Below are 12,981 nucleotides of genomic sequence, written 5' to 3' on the forward strand. Positions count from 1 at the left end.
CTTACCTTAAGCCCCAAGTCTTAATAGCATAACAATGAATATTTCAAAATTAATTTCAGCAGTACACACCTATTCAAATCATAACAGGGCCAGTGGAGGAGTTAGGGGAGAGGAGAGGAGAGGAGAGGAGAGGAGAGGAGAGGAGAGGAGAGGGAGAGAAAGAGAGAGAGAGAACAGAAGAATGTAGGAGTTTAGAAGAAGGTCCTGTGCCGTGTACCTCTCTCTGCTTTTATTGGTTACCTTGAAATATACTTGGAAAGTAATGGCAAAGAAACCAGAATACAAGTGTATTTAACACTAGCATAGTGAGAAATTCCAGTAACTAGAGGGTATAATTATAAGTATAACATATCAGTGTGTAAAGAGTAGACCAGACAGCTCTAAAGAGTTGAGATCCATTTAGTAATCACATTATAATACCTTTCTTCCTTCCTTCCTTCCTTCCTTCCTTCCTTCCTTCCTTCCTTCCTTCCTTCCTTCCTTCCTTCCTTCCTTCTTGCCTTCCTTCCTTCCTTTCCTTCCTTCCTTTCCTTCCTTCCTTCCTTCCTTCCTTCCTTCCTTCCTTCCTTCCTTCCTTCCTTCCTTTCCTTCCTTCCTTCTTCCTTCCTTGTTTGTTTGTTTGTTTGTTTGTTTGTTTGTTTTAAGACAGAATGGTTTCTCTGTGTAACTCTGCCTGTCCTGTAACTTGCTTTGTAGACCAGGCTGGCCTCAAACTCAGAAATCCTCCTGCCTCTACTTCCCGAGTGCTGGGATTAAAGGGGAGCACCACCACACCTGGTTTATAATTCCATTTTCTAATATGGGATTTTTTTCTATGAAAATGTTCCTTGATTGATAGAAGTAATGTTGTGAAATGGCTGTACTACCAGAATAAATCATATAACGTAATAATATTGTAAGACCCCAACTCAATGTGCTTTTTAGACCCCTAGAAATGAAGCCCAGTATGGAGTTGTTTGTTCTTTCACCTTCAGCCTGAGGGAATGATGACCTCTGGGTGACCCACCCAGGTGCCTGACCCATAGTGTAAGGGACCAAGAATGTTTGCCAAAGATAGCCTGTAACCTTTCCATGAGAGCTGAGCTGTAATTCACCATCTCCATTCTTATGATGTTTACTCAGCTTCCCCATTCTTTGCAGTCTTATCCTCCCCTCACTTTTCAGTTTATTCTTTAAAAACCCTCGACTGCAACTGCTGGGGGTCAATCTCCTCTGCCCCTCTGAGAGTTATGAGCTCGGCCACAGCATGCTGATTCCCAAATAAACCTCATGCGATATTGCATCAAGAATGGTTTCTCTTGAGTTATTGGGGTATCTGCTCATCCCGGGACTTGAGCAAGTGTCTCCCTGAAATGGGGGTCTTTCAATATTTAAAGAAGGTGCCAACTATACTTCAGACAGAGATTAATATCTATTTTGCAGTTTTTTAAAACATTAATGATGAAATCCAAGTCACCAATAAGGCATGAGGGTCACATTAAGGAAAGAAGTATAAATACTACGCCTTGAGTCATTTCACCAAGAGCTAGTCTGGATTTGAATTCTCTAGTCCATGCCTTCTATCCTGTCTGTATGTGAGTCTGCATCTGTAACTACTGAAAATCTATCTTGTGAAGAATCTGTTGTCCCTGTGTCTGTGTGTGTCTATCTCTATGTGTACCTGTTTTATGAACTGTGTAAATAGTGTGGTATGAGTCTTTGTGTGTATGTTACTAAAAAAGGGCTTTACTCTGTATTAAATAGCATAGAAAGCATTATGCAGGGGAAGAATAGAATATTTTACAAAAATCTTTAGCAGAGTTTTAGAAGGGATGAAATCACTGCCTTCTACTGATCCCAGCTGACCATATAAGAGAGAAACATCATTTTTTTATCAACCTATATCCATAAATGAGTGTTTTAAACATTTATGGTAGATTTTAGAAAGTTACTTTCAACTCCTGCATTTGGTGCTTTCAGCAAATGCTACACATACATTACTTTGGGTCAGGGACATGGAAGCATACACAAGGCAAGATGCAGATGGGTATACATTAATTTAGGATGTAAAATCTGATTACTTGTGAAATATAGGGCAAGTAAAGTAGTTTGTTACATAGTTCTTTTAAAGATAGGGTAAGCAAACAGGTTGAGTAAACAGTAGGTTAGTTGTTTTAACTCTTAAGTGACTGAATTATTAACTCTGGTTGTGAGGTCCATTAAATGTTCCAGTCTTGCTTGCATGTTATGTATGTACATATATTCAGGTATCCAGGCACACGTTTAACATTAAAACAAATTTAAAACATGAAGAATGGCAAATGGTGGTGATATCCTGGACTCAAATAATATATAAATGGAAAGAGTGTCTTATTTTCTAGAAGTCTAGTATGTTGGGGTCTACCATCTACCAAGAAGGAAATACCCCAGTGAGCTCACAGACCTGATTTAAAGCACAATAGGGGAATTTCAGGGAGGGGTAGGTGACCTGTATTTTAATCTATTGTCTCTATCTCTATGGATATTTTAGAACCATTTTCAGGGTATGGGGAGCTGGAAACTGTCTCTAGGGAAATCTAGAAACTGTTTCTGAGGAAGTCTGGAAACTGCTGCTGACCCATTGCCCTCTTGTCTTAGTCAGCTTCTTATGGTAGAGCAGTTTCTGAGAGGCTGGCTGCCTGAGGCCTGGGTTGTTTTGTTTTGTTTTGTTTTCTGTAACTGGCTTGAATAGATTTGCCTGGTTCTTGGAAATGGAGATTTAGGTCTAGTCTCCTGAAGCCTGTCATAGAGTCAGCTTGTCTCACTGTGTTAAGGTAGGCAACTTAGGCTCTGGAAGACAGAAACTAAACAAAACAAAACAAACAAATATCAAACAATAACAAAGAAACCCCAAATTCTCTCACAGATGTAGGACTTTGTTTCACATTTTTATATGTGTGTATTTATTTGAAGTTGCATATAGAGGTCACATAATTTGAAAAGGACCTGTAGGTGGGAAACTACAGGTTTTAAGGGATTACCTTATGGAAGATAATAGAGGATATGTGATCTAAAAGTGGGAGGGGATAAAGTAAAGGACAAAGAAGACAAGCCTGATAGGGGACAAACTTATCAGTTCCCCAAGCTAGATCAAATATTGGTGTGGTTTTTGTGCTTTATTAGAATAGTAGACATTTGTTTATGTCTTCTCAGGGACAATTACATAGCTATATACATATTGCAAATTTTAATTATAAGGATGGTAATAATAATTTACTTATTATCTTTTAAAAATCCCTCTTTCATATATTACATTCTACCCCTCCTCCCAGTCTCTCTCATCTACCTCTCCTCTGTCCCCCACATCCACTCCTCCTCCTCCATTTCCAACAGAAAAGGGCAGACCTCCCTCTCTCCCCACTTGTGATTGCTTTCTTCTCCCACACAAGTGGGAATGAGGCGTCCTTACTTGGGCACTTAAGCTTGTTGAATTTTTTGAGTTTTTGACTGTATCTTGGGTATTCTGTTCTTTTTTTATTGGCTAATATCAACTTATTAGTGAGTATATAACATACATGTCCTTTGGGGTCTGAGTTACCTCATTCAGGATGATATTTTCTAGTTCTATCCATTTGCCTGAAAAACTCAGGATGTCCTCATTCTTAATAGCTGAGCAGTATTCCATTGTGAAATTGAACCACATTTTCTGTATCTACTCTTCTGTTGTGGAATGTCTAGGTTGTTTTTAGCTTCTGGCTATCACAAATAATCCCACTATGAACATAGTGGACCACGTGCCCCTGTGGCATGGTGGGGCATCTTTTGAGTATATTCCCAAGAGTGGAATAGCTGGGTCTTCAGGTAGATCTACTTCCAATTTTCTGAGGAATCTCCAGATTGATTTCCAGAGTGGTTTTGCCAGTTTGCAATCCCACCAGTGATGGAGGAATGTTCCTCTTGTTCTAAATCCTCTCCAACATGTGTTGTCACCTGAGGTTTTGATCTTAGCCATTCTGATTGGTGTAAGGTGGTGAAATCTCAGGGTCATTTTAATTTGCATTTCTCTGATCTCTAAAGACTTTGAACATTTCTTTTGGCTTTTCTCAGCCATTCAAGATTCCTCAGTTGTGAATTCTTGGTTTAGTTCTATACCCCATTTTTGATTGGGTTGTTTGTTTTTTTTGGTGGTACGCTTCTTGAACACTTTATATATTTTTGATATTAGCCCTCTATGGAATGTGGAGTTAGTGAAGATTTTTTCCCAATTTGTAGGTTGCCAATTTATGGACAAGGGGTGGGGGTCGGGAGGGTTGGGGAGGGGTGGGGAGGTGGGGAGTAGTGTGGGGAGAGGAGAACCTGATCTGGTATTGGGTGAGGGAAAAGGACTGAAGCCCTGAGGGCCAGCAGAAAGAATCAAAATAGGAAACCTTGGGAAATAGGACACTGGTGGTGGTGGTGGTGGGTGCTCCAAAATGCACCAGAAGCCTGGAAGGTGAGAGACTCTCAGGACTCAAAGGGAGGGACTTTAGATGAAATGCCAAAAGCAGTAGGGAGAGGGAACTTATAGAGACTACTTCCAGCAGGAAGACAGGACATCAAATAAGGGGGGGGGGCCATCCCACAGTCACAACTCTAACCCATAATTGTTCCTGCCTGAAAGAATTAGGATGGAAATGGAGAGGAAACAGAGGAAAAGAAGTTCCAGGGACAAACCCAAAGTGGGATCCCACTCAAGGGGAGGCCCCAAGGTCTGACACTATTACTGTAGCTATGGAGTATTCACAAAAAAGGGACCTAGCAAAACCACACTCGGGAAGACCCAACAAGCAGCTGAAGAGTCAGATGCAGATAGTTGCTCCCAATCAATGGACAGAAGCAGCTGACAATTTTTGTGCCACTTTTACTCTAGCACATCTTGCAAGCAGGATAAATTGTAGGTTGAAAGTTTTATAGATGGGTTGGTGTCCCAATAGAGTTATTTTTAAATTTTGGTGTTGTTTTATCCGGTGAAATGATTAGATGTTAAAAACAATACATTTATTTTACAGCATTTTGAGCACTGAAAATTAACAGCAAAAATATTATAGAGAATACATTTTTGCTCTTGTAAATATATGACTAATAGTTCTCAAGGTCATTCCAGCTGTCCTTTAGTATGAAAACATTGTGCCACACATTGGTGTCCAGATAAAAGTTCTGCAGCATAACTTTGAGGTTGGCATCTCTTGATGCATGCCCTTTTAACGTTTTATGAGAGCCAAATCTTGTTCATTAGCATTACTATAAATTGAGTATAGTATATATAATTTTGTGGAGAAATAAACATTCATTTTACTGTTTTTGATAACATTGCTATATTTGCCAGCAACTAAGCAAGAGTTATGCACAGCTTATAAATGTCTTCATTTGTTTTTGTTTTTGTTTTTGGTTTTTGGAGACAGGGTTTCTCTGTGTAGTCCTAGCTGTCCTGGAACACACTCTGTAGACCAGGCTCGTCTTGAACTCCGAAATCCCCCTGCCTCTGCCTCCCAAGAGCTGGGATTAAAGTTGTGCACCACCACCTGGCCTTATAAATGTCTTGAAACAATAAGAAATTATAATGATCTCATGGTTATATAATTTTCTATTACATTAATTTTTATTTTTCTTGTTTTACTTATTTATTTTATTTTAACTTCTGATTATTTATATTTTTTGAACAATTCATCGTTGTACTAATTATTCATATTTAATTAATGTGATATATCCTCATCAGCTGCAACTGATAAATCATTTGATAAATAGACATATCTTTCTTTGACACTTAATTAGGAGTATTATCTCACCTTTATTAGGATTTCTTTTCTGAGTTTGACATTTGAAACAGAATAGTAATTAAAGCATTAGTTTATATCTTGCTGTTCTCAGTGACTCTGGAGTTATTATTACCTCTGTTTATTATTCTAATATGTAGAAATTTTGTTCATCTTGATTGGTGTTACAGAATATTTTTGCATATAAAGAAATATCCTGTATTTGTTCTCTAAAAATCATATACTATTACACATATTTAATGTATATATATATGTGTGTGTGTATACATGCATATATATTTTTTTTATTAAATTAAATTTTAATTTTTTTCTTTATTTATTCACTGTACATCCCACTCACTGATGCCCCCCTTCTTGGTCATCTGCTTCTGTCCATTGATTGGGAGCAACGATCTGCATCTGACTCTTCAGCTGCTTGTTGGGTCTTCCCGAGTGTGGTTTTGCTAGGTCCCTTTTTTGTGAATACTCCATTATTTAGCTTCTTTGGGTCTGTGGAGTGTAACATGGTACTTGTATTTTATGGCTAAATACTCACTTATAAGTGAGTACATACTTTAGATATCCATTTGGGACTGGGTTATCTCACTCAGGATGATATTCTCAGGCACCATCTAGTTGCCTGCAAAATTAATAATGACTTTGTTTTTAATAGCTGATTATTATTCCATTGTGCAGATATACCACACATTCTTTATCCATTCTTCAACTGAGGGATGTCTAGGTTGTTTCCAGTTTCTGGTTATTAATAAAGCTGCTTATGAGCATAGTTTGTCTTTGTCAGATGTTGGAGCATCTTTTGTGTATATGACCAGGAATGGTATACCTGGAACTTGAGGTAGTACTATTCCCAGTTGTATGAAAAATACAAATTGATTTCCAAAGAGGTTTTACAAGTTTGCACTCTGACCAGCAATGAAGAAGTGTTCCCCTTGCTTCACATCTTCACCAGCATATACTACCTCCAGAATTTTTGATCTTAGCCATTCTGACAGCTGTAAGATGGAACTTCAGGGTTGTTTTCATTTATATTTCCCTGATGACAAGGGACATTGAACATTCCCTTAAGTGCTTCTCTGTCATTAGAGATTCCTCTGTTAAGAATTCTATTTAGTTTTATACCCCATTTTTAATTGGGTTATTTGGGGTTTGGCTTCTAATTTCTTGAGTTCTTTATCAATTTTGAATGTTAGTCCTCTGAAACATATGGCGTTGAGGAAGATCGCTTCCTAATCTGTAGGTTGCTCATTTGTCCTAATGGCAGTGTCTTTTGCCTTACAGAAGCTATACAGTTTCATAAGGTCCCATTTATCAATTGTTGATCTTAAGAGTCCGAGCCATTGATGTTCTCTTCAGAAATTTGAATTTGTGCCTGTACCAATGATCAAGGGTATTTTTTAGTTTCTATTCTATGAGATTTAGTGTATCTGACTGTATGTTGAGGTCCTTGAACCACATGGACTTGAGTTTTATGCAGGGTGATATATAATTTTTCTACATGTAGGCATCCTGTCAATTCAGCAGAAATTGTTGAAGATGCTCTAATTTTTCCATTGTATGCTTTTGCCTTCTTTATCAAAAATCAAGTGTCCATAGGTGTGTGAGCTTATTTCTGGTGTCTTTTATTCAGTTTCATTGATCAGCATGTCTGCTTCACTACTCATTCCATGCAGTTTTTATCACTATTGCTCTGTAGTACAGCTTGTGCTTTCTCCTGAAGTTATTTTATTGTCTAGGATTGTTTTGGCTCTCCTGCATTTTGTTTTTCCATACATAGCTAATTGCTCTTTCAAGGTCTATAAAAAATTATGTTGGAATTTTGATGGGGATTACATTGAATCTGTAGATTGTTTTTGGTAAGATAGCCATTCTCACTATGTTAATCCTACCTATCCATGAGTTTTGGAAAATTTTACATCTTCTGATATCTTCTTTAATTTCTTTCTTAAGAAACGTGAAGTTCTTTTCATTCAGTTCTCCACTTACTTTGTTAGAGTTACATCAAGACATTTTATATTATTCATAGCTATTACCAACAGTGTTGTTTCCCTAATTTTTACTTGGCCTGTTTATCATTTTTGTAAAGGAAGGATACCGATTTCTTTGAGTTAATGTTGTGTCCAGATCCTGTGCTGAAGGAATCCTCTGGTAGAATTTTGGAGTTGCTTAAGTGTATTATCATATTATCTGTAAATAACAATACTTTGACTTCTTCCATTTCAATTTGTATCCCATTGGTTTCCTTTTGTTGTTTTATTGCCTTGACTAGACATTCAAGTACAATATTGACTAGATAAGGACAGAGTGGGCAGCCTTGTCTTTTTCTAATTTTTGTGGACTTGCTTTAAGTTTCTCTCCATTTAATTTTATGCAGGCTATTGGTTTGCTATGTGTTGCTTTGATTATCTTTAGGTATGAACCACATAACACGGATTTCTTTAATACTTTTAACATGAAGGGGTGTTGGATTTTATCAAAGGCTTTTTCAACATGTAGTGAAGTAATTATATGATTTTGTTCTTTCATTTCCTTTTTTACAATAGAATAGGTCTCGTGTATTAGGTTCATAGAAAACACTTAATTGTATAACACTTACAGAAAAAATGGCCATATTTGAAAACAGATAAAAGGATCAAAGTAGAACACAGAATTGCATTGAATGGTACCATAGAACACACTAAAGAGGTATGTATAATCAGTCCCATTGGAGCCTGTACTGTCAAATTCTTAAATATTGATTTGTACTGCTTGTTTTTCCACTGACATATCTCCTCATTTTTCAAAGCACAAGGAGCTGCTATTTCTAACTGAGCCCAGCATTTCAAAATTGGGAACTCTGGTCACAGTTCAGTATAGTAAGTCAGGGTTGTTGACCACAAAGAGGGTATCACCATCTTTTCTGTGTGGCTGGTGATAGTGATCATTCACAGGTAAAAAGGGCTAGAAGCAGTTGATGCACTGTGCATCCTGTTGGGCATAAGTGAGATTTGCAAATTCTTTGGACCAATAGTTAAAACCTTCTGATACCATCACTGCCTCTCTTATTTTTCTTTCACATAATGAAGCCAACTCATAGGGATCCACAAAGAGTCCTTTTAGAAAGTAATGTTTAAATTAATTCGGGCAGGTCTTTAAGTCATCACCGCTTTCTCCAAATTTCACTTTTATTAAAACGGTCTTTGTGGAAACCATCTTTCAAAAATTCTTGCTTCAAAATAACTTCAGAACAAGTGGCCCTTACACAAGCGCTGAAGGGGACATCACTGATGTCCATGGCTGGCCAGCCCAGCTGCCCAGAGGAGCAGCCAGGCCACAACGCCGGCAGCCAGGGCACTGAAGCCAAATGCCCGAGTTCTTTCAATTTTTATATTGTGGATTATGTTGATGAATGTTCATATATTGTACCATCCCTGCATTCTTGGGATGAAGCTTGCTTGATCTTGATGGACATTGTCATTGATGTGCTCCTGGATTTGGCTTGCGAGTACATTGTCAAGTATTTTTTCATCAATATCCATAAAAGAAATTGGTCTGAAGATTTCTTTGTTCAGTCTTTGTATGGTTTAGGTATAAGGGGTACTGTGGCCTCATTGAATGAGTTTAATAGTATTGAAAGGTATTGATATTATCTCTTTGAAAATATGGTAAAGTTTTGCACTAAGACCCTCTGGCCCTGAACTCTTTTTGGTTTGGGAGACTTTAATGACTGTTTCTATTTCTTTAGGGGTTATAGGCCTATGTAAATACTTTACCTGATTTTGATTTAACTTTGGTAAGTGGTACCTGTCTTTCTGTCTTTGGTTAGTTTGGCTAAGGGTTTGTCTATCTTGTTTATTTTCTCAAAGAACAGTTCTTGGTTTCATTGATTTTTTGTATTTTTCAAATTTTGTTTCAAATTGATTGACAGGTCTGCCATTGTATGTTACCTGGCTTTTTCCCCATGCCCCCTTTTGAATATTCTTTCTTTGTTTTGTAGAGTTTGTGTTTTGATTATTTGCTGGGAGAATTTTCTTTTCTGATCCATGCTAATTGGTGTTCTATAAGCTTCTTGTATGTTTACAGGCATCTCTTTATTTAGTTTGAGAAAGTTTTCTTCTATGATTTTTGAGAATATTTTCTAGGCCTTGGAGCTGAGACTCTTTACTTTGTTTTTTCTGTTCCCATTATTCTTAGATTAGGTCGTTTCATGGCTTTTGAGATTTCTGGATGTTTTGTGTCAGGAATTTTTAGACTTTGCATTTTTTTTTGATGCATGTTTCGATTTCTTCTGTTATATTTTCTAAACCTGAGATTCTCTCTTCTATCTCCTGTATTCTGTTGTTCCTGTTCTCTTCCCTAGGTTTTCCATCTCCAGGAATTTCCCAGTTTGTGTTTTTTATATTGTTTCTATTTCTAATTTAATATCTTACCCAGTTTTATTTATTTCCTTCACTTGTTTAATTGTGTTTTTTTGTATGTCTTTAAGGTACTTGTTTCCTCTTTGAAGACCTATATCTGTTTGAATGTATTTATCTGTATTTCTTTAAGTGATTTATTCATATCCTCATCAAAGGCCTCTAACATTTTCTTGTATTTTGGTTGTGTTAGGATATCCAGGGCTTGCTATAGTGAGGTAGCTGTGCTTTGGAGGTGTCATATTACCTTGGGTTTTGTTGATTGTGTTCTTTTGAGGGCCTTTAGCTATCTGGATGGTTTGGGTCCCAGGATATTCTTCTTGCAGTAGGGAAGGAACCTCAGTGGCCCAGATGCAGCAGGCCTCTGTTATGAATCCTTTGGCTGTATGGTTCCAGACCTGCAAGTCTTTATGATTCTAGAGCCTCAGGTTCAACGATGGTGGGCACTGAGGTAGCAAGAGAACAAGGGTCTCCCTGGGATATCAGGCTGGTCAGGGCAGCTTGGCTTGACCCCCAAGGTTCAGTCAGCAGAGAAGATGAATAGGGGAAGAGAAACTAACCTGTATGAGTCAGGAGACTCAGGTCTGATGATGTGGGGCATGAGTAGGAGAGGCAGCAAGAGAATGGAGCAAAACCTCTCATTCTAAGTATCTATTTTTTTAAATGTATTTTTGTTCTTTGATTAGTGATTGTTAGACTTTTTTCTATGTGTTCATGTCTTTGTTTTTTGAACTGGTTAGTCTTTATTGTCACCTTAATTAAATTTAGAGTCACCTGGGAAGAATAAACCTCAAATGAAGAATTGCTTTGATCAGATTGCTCTCTGAACATGCCTTGGGGGCATTGTCCTGATTGATGGTTGATGAGAAATCCCAGTCCACTGTGAGCAGCACTGTCCCTAGGCTGGCAGGCCTGGGCTATATAAGAAAACTATCTGAGCATGAACAAGAGAACAAACAAACAAACAAATAAACAAAAACTAAACAAAACAAACAAACAGAAAAGAACACACAAAAAACCCCACCCACCCTTGATTTCTGCATCAGGTTCCTGATTTGAGTTCTTACCTTGACTTCCCCCAATAATTGAGTAGACTTGGAAGTGTAAAATGAAGTAAATTGTTTCATTTTCAGGTTGCTTTTGGCCAGAGTGTTTTATCACAACAACATATAAGCAAGCTAGAAAAAATGTTTCTGTCGTATTTAATAAAATTTTTATTATACTTATTTATTTATGGTGGGGGCAATAAATGTCAAAGTCTGTATAGTCTGTATGTGTCCCAGTGATAGGATTTAAGTCATCTGGCTTGGCATTAAGTGCTTTAGCCATCTCAGACATCTCACTAGCTTTATATGACTTTCTGATTCTGCCAGCTGTGATTGTCTTCATGTTCCTATGGGTCTAATTTAAGATATGATATTATTCATGAAAGATTTTTAGATTAAATCTCATTTTGTTAGTCTTTCTGCCTAACAACAATCTAAGAAAAGACGTTTCTTAAATCTTTTATTTGCTTAATAGTTTACATACAATTCAGTGTATTTCTCTATTTTATATTACTGACATCCAAAACATTTGAAGATTGGGCTGTGGTTTACTTCTTTGTCGGTTTTTGTTCCTATTTTTATAGGTTTTATGAGTCAACTTTTTTAATCATCTAATACCTGTACCATGCTCACGAGCCTTTGGGAAACACACCCTTTTTCTTCAAATCAGAGCCAAACCTTATGTAGACAGAGTTGCTACTTATTTACTTATTTGATTTGGCTCCCCTGCCTTGGTCAAGCCATTAAAACTTTTTCATCTACCTAGAACTGGTAGGTACCTCAAGGGCATCCTGTAAAGTCAGTAATTTTCCCCTAGCTTCACTGCAGTCCTGGGCCACTTATTTATTTATTAGTTGTAATTACTTTCCACACAATTTGTAGTTTAAGTAAGAGATTCTTCCTGCAGTTCTGGAGATCAGAAGTCTGATTTGACCTCATTCCATAGGGTCGAGTTAACCAGCAGATATTTTGCTTTTTAAATTCATTGCAGGATGATCCATCCCAGAGCTTTCTCCAGTCACTCATGGCTACAGCTATTTAGTAGTTTCTGATTTTTTTTTTCTATTTTTGGGGAACCTTATGCTATCTCTTCCACAGTTTCTCCTATTTTGTGTAAGCATAAATATACTTAAAGTTTAAATGTAGATTTTCATGTTGTTGTTAATGAGAGATATGTCCAGTATTCATTGATTAAATAAGTTACTTGGTATTCTCCATCACTCTGTGCTCTTACCCACTGCTCTGCTATGCTGAGCCACAACCAGTCAACTGATGAGGCAAGCAAACACTGAAAAAGGAGTTCTGCTGCCACATATCCTTATATCAATAAACCTGAAGAATAAGCAATTTTTGCTAGGTTCAGCTTATCTGTTTTTATGTGTAGGTCCTTGATTCACTTGGACTTGAGCTTTGTACAGGGAGATAAGATGAACCAATTTGCATTCTTCTACATGCTGACCACCAGTTAAACCAGCATCAGTCTTTTTTCCACTGGATGGTTTTGGCTTCTTTGTCAAAGATCAAGTTACCAGAGGTGTGTAGGTTCATTTCTGGGTGTTTAATTCTATTCCATTGATCTACCTGTCTGTCTGTGTACCAATACCATGCAGTTTTGCTGTTGTTGGTGGTGGTGGTAGTGGTGGTGGTGGTGGTTTTTTATCACTAATGCTTTGTAGTACAGCTTGAGGTCAGAGATGGTGATTCCCTCAGAAGTTCTTTTATTGTTGAGAATTGATTTTGTTATCCTGTGGGTTTGTTTGTTTGTTTGTTTGT

General features: G+C 37.4%; 1 pseudogene; it reads right to left on the reverse strand.

Annotated features, from left to right (window-relative positions):
- Window positions 1–8,332: 8,332 nt before the first annotated feature.
- Window positions 8,333–12,234, reverse strand: Gm20049 (annotated as a pseudogene).
- Between the last annotated feature and the right edge of the window lie 747 nt (window positions 12,235–12,981).

The sequence above is a fragment of the Mus musculus genome, chromosome 12 (assembly GCF_000001635.26).
Source record: "Mus musculus strain C57BL/6J chromosome 12, GRCm38.p6 C57BL/6J".
In the NCBI taxonomy this organism is placed as follows: Eukaryota; Metazoa; Chordata; class Mammalia; order Rodentia; family Muridae; genus Mus; species Mus musculus.